Below are 6,270 nucleotides of genomic sequence, written 5' to 3'. Positions count from 1 at the left end.
GTAATATTTTTAGAAGTTCTGGCCTATCCTGTACTTCCACTGACTACCTTTTGCAACTGTCTAGATAACTTTGGGTATGTAAAATCTTTGAAGTGAAGTGTTGATCTAGAGTGAAGGGAAATTCACATGAATTCTGATATGACTGTTCACACTGCATGGCATTTTAAAACATCAGATCTATGTTGCATTTAGTACCGCATATGGAAATTGCTTCCGTCAGAAATTAAAGGATCCAGGGTCCATGTGGTTTGTGCTATTCACACTGTCATGAGAAAAACAGATCACTTGTGAGCAAAAAAAAAAGTCAGATGTGGACCACATTTGCCTGCAGTGTGAACGTAGCCTTAGTTATTAAACCTCAACACCATAGACACTAAGGGTGATGTTTCCATGCTGATATTTAGCCTATGATCAAAGCAGGTTATCAGTGGCAGATTCGGAAATCATTGCAACTTTTAAACTCACCGTTGGGCTGGCGATTTGTGGGCAGAGAGGAGCACAGGAAGAACAGCACAGTGCAGGTATAAAGCTTGAGTGGAGTTTGCAGTGAGATGATGAACATCCCTGAAAGGAAAGCGGCTAAGATCTTTCGAGGCATGCCGTTCTGCCTTGAAGCTCCACTGTGTGTAGATCGATTTGGATTGGGACACCTGAGAATAACTAATTATAAGCAATCAACAAATCAAATTTTTGATTTCAATGAGAGAAATAAAACCTAAAAGGGATTTCTGGTAAATCGCATGACATTTGAATTCCATATTGCAAACAAAAAATGGAAATCAGGAATAGAAACAGCTTTTCTCTGTGACTGATGAGAGATCCCAAGCGGAGACTATAATCCAGGATCATTCACAGGTGTAGCCCAACCGCGTAATCCACAACCAGAGGCAAGCCTTGGCCGGCTGTCCCAGCCCCCTAAACCACGAACTTCCACATTCATCTTCTGGTGGAGCTCTGCATCACACACTCTACCAGTGAAGGGGCCGATGTAAAACTCATCATCATCATATGGAGTCATCCTTACCTGATACCTCCCCTTCACCCAGTGCAGGAAGGGTCTTGTGCACAATGCTGTTAAAATAATGGGTGGATTGGTTTTAATTTTTTTTACTGTTTTAAGGAGTGCAAAATCGAGGAAGCGAATTGGGAAATTGGCATCCTCCTGGTTGGGAAAAAAAAAAATGACAAAAAGCATCCCCCTCATTGAAACCCCATCCCTCTTACCATCCCCTTAGACATAGCACGCAAGTCAAATGTTAAAAATTCCCAACTTATGATAATTCACAAACTAAATAATGGCAATTGGCCAATCAGAACTCTGTACTGTAACAAGCTGCGCACAAGCGGAAGCAAGTTTTCATAATTTTTCGCGCAAAATGGTTCAAGCACAACTTTTGTAGTTCTTTAAAAAGAAGGCAACTGAAGGTTTGATTTTTCCTTGATTAGGAATTTAAAGACATTCCCTGACAGAATATTATTGCTACTGTATCGCGATCTGTGAGGGACTGAGAGATGACAATAACAGCTGACATGATATATATCTGCAGTCATCCACTTTGCGTCTTGAGGTCAAAAGCATTTACCCATATTAAGAATATAGTTAGAATGCTCTTATAATTCAAGCAATGAAGAAAGAAAAAAAATACCCATGTATGAGTTTTATGTTTTATATTCATTGTACAAAGTAATGTACTTTTCTGAATATCAGCACATGTGTGTGAGCACAAATGTGCTAATAATTCCACATTTGGAAATGTGTGCATAGCAACTACAGTGTTTCCATTCCTTGAATTAATCAGTTTTTTGAAAGAATCAAGTGAGCCAGTGATTCAATAGTCCATTCAGATGGACTCATGTTTCGTTCCTAATTGAATCAAGCTGTTTTGAACAGATTGTTTGATTTGAATGATTCAATAAATAATTTATTAAAACAGGGACTTGTTCATTATTTATCCATGATAGGCCTAAACCAGCCAAGGTGTCAGCACAAAAAACACATTCAGCAAAATATTGTTTAATTATCAATATTGACCTAAATTCCTCTATTTCAGATCCTAGAAGGAAAAAAAAGCTTATAAATAATATTTCGTTTAATAAAGCTAAATTTTCATTAAATAAAAACCTTTTTGAAAATTTAGACAAATTTTATAATTATTATGTAAAGATTTGCTACAGGAACCCTGTACAGGAACCCCTGAAATTATTTACTTTTTTTTTAGATATATTTTTTATGCTTATGAGAATAGCTCACTCAAAAAAAGTTTTCATCATTATTCATCATCATAATGCATCATAATCCTCAAGAGGATTTGAACAATTTAGCACTGAGAAAATTTGCATTATGTAGAGTGAACTAATCAGAAATCATATTTGACTCTCACCTCTCCAGTGGGTTGATTTCCCACATTCATGGAAAGTGATTGTGTTTGAGGATAAGCATAGCTGAAAAGAAAGCTAGGGATTTTCTCTCTGCTGATGGAAACCTTCTGACCTCAGTTGTCCCCCAGAATAAAGTTACTATATAGATGAAATGGGTGCCGTTGGCCTGTGGACCACAGATACATATGCTTGTAATTTAGCTCAAATTTAAAAATAGCAGTCAAGTGAATTAATGGTGGGGTTGATATTAATGGTGGAGAATGCAGGCACAAGTTCCTTGTGCACCCCTTCCCTACTATTGAATCTTTTTGAGACTTTGACTGAGTCTCTCTAAGAAGGACTATTTGGGCCCTCCAAAGAGATCAATCTGTAACAAACTGCAAGAGCCCAACAATCTTCCTTAGATATTTCTCAAATCTCAAAGAGATTCCCGCATGATCAAATCTAACTCTACCCCGGTTCTTTCAGGCATTACACATGTTTGGATGATGTATTTGAATAGATTATACATAGTAAGTCCTACCACAAGATTTGTACCACAGATGTGTTCATCGTTATCAAAATGGAATTCCACTCTGCCATTCGGACCGTTCCTTTGCAGCTGGGATCATTGAGGTGTAAGGCGTCAGCTGGAAAACCAGCCTCAAGAGCTGACAGCGAGACACAGACATGGAGCCAGAGCTGCTTTCCACAGGTTTCAGAGAAATCTGAGAGAGAATAAAAAGCCAATGTAATTAATGACTAAAAAATGTATTTTCTCACATGTTGTTGTGGAATGTTACCAACCGAAAGAGTCAGGTTGTGATCTGGGCTGGTCGTCGTTACATAAACAGCCGTAAACACCATTTTCATTCAGCGCCTTTCATCCTCAGAGCAGCTGAGTTCAGAGCAGGGATTTCTATTATTAACTAGGAGGAGAAGTTGTTTTGTAAAATAGTGTCTGCTAAGTGCAAAATGTGAATGTGATAAACCACACAATTAATTTATTTACTTTATTTCTCTTCTGTTCTTCCAAACAGTTTAACAATTTAATTAAATGACAATTTAATTTCCCCTTAGGGATCAATAAAGTTAATCTAAATCTAAAACACAAATTTACAAGACTGCTTAGTTGCCCAGTGTCATAATTAGCCAATTCTCAACTTCGTATTACCCAAACAACAGAAAGAAAACTTCCATGTTTATCATATCCAAGTGTAGTGAATTCAAGCTGACACATTACCATATATAAAACATTCTTTCCCCTTGACTGATTATTGCTCTTGATCTAATGTTAAGATTTTCAGAGTCACACATTATTTGAAAAAGAATGTTGATTGTTGGTGGTTGTAGCAGGGGTCAACAAAATGCAGAAGATTAGTCTTCTGTCAAATGCTGTACTTTTCCTTCTCATTGGTAATGTATACTCATTCCGTGAGCAGTATTACTTATGTCTGATAGAGATTTTTATTTATATTTTCCGTAAGGAAATATAATTTTGTGAAAGGTGAAAGTCAAGACAATGCTTTACCAGTGGTTGTGATTGGTGGAGTAATGGATTCTATGGGTGGGATTGTCTCTGTCGTTGTAGACACTGATGTGATTGACTGACTTGAGGCTTCTGATATTAAGAACATTTACATGTCAACAACATTTAAATATATATATATATATATATTAATCTGGAAAACACTAAATGTGACAGTGCTCACCTGCACAGTAAGCGCCACAAAATGTTGGCTTGACAAATTCATAAACATAGTAATTTCCAGGACAGGCCTTGACTCGTATTGGGTGGGATGTGTAATCACAGCAATAGCCAAACCATGAGGGAGACCTGAGACCTGACGATGTGACCACTCCATCTTCCAGCTGTGGGTGAGGGGCGGTTGAGCCACAGTGGCTCATAAGGAGTCACCACACATGCCTTGATTAACTTACATGATTTCTGTACATCTCTGAGCATTTCACCATTGTAGAACATCCTGTACCATCCATTCCACTCCACATTATAATCCACACATGCCATAGTAGTTATAGTGATAATTGTCAGTGGCTCTCAAGTCTCATCAGACTGGTGTAGTTGTAGCAGGGATCAACAATTGGGGTGGTGAATGGTACTATTTAAAAAAAAAAAAAAAAAAAAAAAAGAGTACATTAAATACTTAAGATTAGATCTGACCAACTCTAAGATAATCTGCATAATTAGTTGTCATATGATTGTTTACAATACAATTTAGGATAAGCATATTAAATACAAGATGAATAAATGTACCTGCACAATATACAGGAGCTGGGATTGAGACTGTTGGTCTGGTAAATTTGTAGACATAATATTTTCCAGGACAAGCTTTGACTTGGATTGGTTCAGATCTGTAGTAACTGCACTGATCATAGTGAGAGCCGTAAATTTCCACGAGTAACAACTCCATCTTCTAGTCGAGGATGAGAGCCACCAAGCCACAGAGAAACAGAACCTCCACATGACATGTAGGATATACACCACTCAGGCATCTGAGCACTTGATCCATCAATGAAGAGTCGATACCAGCCATCCCATTCAACGCGAGTGTCATCATGATCAGAGATGTATCCATACATAGACCAGTAATTGAATGTGCTTCTCCAGTAGTTGTCAAGTATATTTGTAGTTATTACGGGTCGTGAGTCTGTGTCAGTGAGAAAATGATGAGATCAAAACTTTGTGAGGTCAAACCAGTAAATCAATGTAATTATTATGTGAAAGTTAAACCATGTGTACTGTCATTACACAAGGAAATCATTCTAAAATGTTTAAAAAGACTTGTGGGGGAAAAAAAGCACAGTACCTGTGCAGTATCCTGAACACCCGAGTTGTGGATTCACAAGTTCATAGACATAATAATTGCCTGGACACGCCTTCACTCTGATGGGGTCTGTCTTGTAATGACAGCAGCCACCCCAATACAACCCTGCACAGACCTCTCTAGTCACCACTCCATCCTCTATCTGAGGATGAGGACCGATGAGCCACAGATTATAGTCTGTGCTACAGCTGTATGAATTCACACAGGTCTCTGCCATCTGGATGTTCATTCCATGGTTGAAAAGTCGATTTTTCCAGCCATTCCAGGAGAAAGATTCTTCACAAATCCACCCTCCACTTTCATTGGTCGCTCTCCAGGGACGATCCAAAGACTCATAGTTGTAGCAGGGATCACTGCTGATGCTTTGGAAAGTAACTGTCATAGAGTTTGCAAATGTACTGTTAAAATACTGTATGAACTTGGAAGAAATTTAGATTATTCCATGGTCTGTCTGAATACTGGATTCTGATTGGCTGGCAGATATGCAGTAAAACCGTTTAATGCACAGGTAGTTCCAAGTCAGTTTAATCACCATTCCATATTAATACGCTGCTTTAATTGATGCATAAACACACACCACACACACACATACACACACAGAGAGACTGAGAGGACTGAGAGATGGAGTCGGGGAATGCATGGTGCACTGCTACACACACATAAAATTTTTTGTCAACTTGCTTCCCCTTGATTTTTATTAATAAAATAGCCTAGATATTAGATAAGCTACATTTATATTCCTCAACAGTGAGGTGGTGTATTTTGAAGTAATTAATTGTTGTTTGTAGAAAGATCATGAACACAGGTAAAAGCACACACACAACTATCGTTCTCTCTCTACCTCTTCTCTCTCTCTCTTTCTATCTCTCTCACTCTCTCGATTCGATAATTAGTGAGGGAAATAATAAATGCTATAATTCATTCAAATAAATGCTTGATCTTACTTTCGCATTTCAATTCTGTATCTGATCAGATCTGGCCAGAATGCTAGAGCAACCGTAATCGTCATTTTTACCCTTCCGGTCAAATGTTGCGCTGAGAGCAATACCAGTTTTAACTTGTCTAT

General features: G+C 38.1%; 1 pseudogene; it reads right to left on the bottom strand.

Moving 5' to 3' along the window:
• Positions 1-465: 465 nt before the first annotated feature.
• On the bottom strand, positions 466-5,586 carry LOC109100291 (annotated as a pseudogene).
• Positions 5,587-6,270: the final 684 nt, after the last annotated feature.

The sequence above is a fragment of the Cyprinus carpio genome, unplaced genomic scaffold (genome assembly GCF_018340385.1).
Source record: "Cyprinus carpio isolate SPL01 unplaced genomic scaffold, ASM1834038v1 S000006152, whole genome shotgun sequence".
NCBI classification, from domain to species: Eukaryota; Metazoa; Chordata; class Actinopteri; order Cypriniformes; family Cyprinidae; genus Cyprinus; species Cyprinus carpio.
Note: the sequence above shows the minus strand (reverse complement) of the source record. Positions and strands in the feature narration are given on the sequence as shown.